Source organism: Pinus tabuliformis, chromosome 1_2, assembly GCF_031772625.1.
Source record: "Pinus tabuliformis cultivar Carrire ecotype Pingquan chromosome 1_2, CPIR1, whole genome shotgun sequence".
Classification (NCBI taxonomy): domain Eukaryota; kingdom Viridiplantae; phylum Streptophyta; class Pinopsida; order Pinales; family Pinaceae; genus Pinus; species Pinus tabuliformis.
In genome coordinates this window covers 1,044,143,335-1,044,144,490 of record NC_142298.1, presented here as the reverse complement: position 1 = coordinate 1,044,144,490, position 1,156 = coordinate 1,044,143,335, and positions in this window count along the sequence as shown.

The following is a 1,156-nucleotide window of genomic DNA, read 5'->3' as shown; positions in this document are numbered from 1 at the left end:
CGTCAGCCACAAAGGAGACTCAACCCGCACCTAAAAGAGATAGTGAAAGATGAACTTCAGAAGCTCTTAGATGTTAACTTTATTTACCCTATCTCTGACAGTAAATGGGTCTCTCCCCTTGTGGTGGTACCAAAGAAAAACGGAAAATGGAGGATCTGCGTCGATTACAGGGAGTTAAACAAGGCTACACAAAAGGATCACTTTCCCCTCCCATTTATAGATCAAGTATTGGACACGTTAGCAGGGAAGAAATTTTTCTCCTTTTTGGATGGCTTCAGTGGATATAACCAAATCCAAATTGCCCCTGAAGACCAGGATAAAACTACCTTTACGTGCCCTTGGGGAACGTTTGCCTATCGTGTATTACCCTTCGGCCTATGTAACACCCCTGCTACATTTCAAAGGGCTATTCTCAGTATTTTTACAGATCTAATAAACGATGGACTTGAGGTGTATATGGACGACTTCACACCGTATGGGGATGAATTTGATCTAGCTCTAGATACCCTGGAAAAAGTTTTACAACGCTGCATTGCTACCAGACTCTGCCTGAGCCACGAGAAGTGCTACATGATGATGACGGAAGGAATCATCCTAGGGCACTACATTTCAGCAGCTGGCATCCAGGTAGACCCTGCTAAAATTCAGATTCTTTTGCTCATCCCTACCCCCACTACTCAAACAGAGGTACGTAGTTTCCTTGGATTTTCCGGATATTACAGACGTTTTATAGAACATTATTCACGAATTGCAGCACCTCTGTATGCTCTGACAAGTAATGTCGATTTTTTGTGGACAGATAAATGCGACCAAGCTTTTAGAGAATTGAAAAAGTTGTTGTCAATTGCTCCAGTCCTTCGAGGACCAAACTGGAATCTGCCATTCCAGATCTCATCGGACGCCTCGGATACAGCAATCGGTGCAGTCCTAGGACAAGAAGAGGATAAGAAGCCATACGTTATTTACTATATTAGCAAGAATTTATCCTCTGTCGAACTCAATTATACTGTTACTGAAAAGGAATTTTTGGCCGTAATCCATGCTGTTAATAAATTTAGGCATTATATTACAGGTTACCCTGTTGTGTTATATACAGATCACTCTGCTATTAAATATCTAGCAAACAAACCTGTCACGAATGCTAGAGTAACTCGAT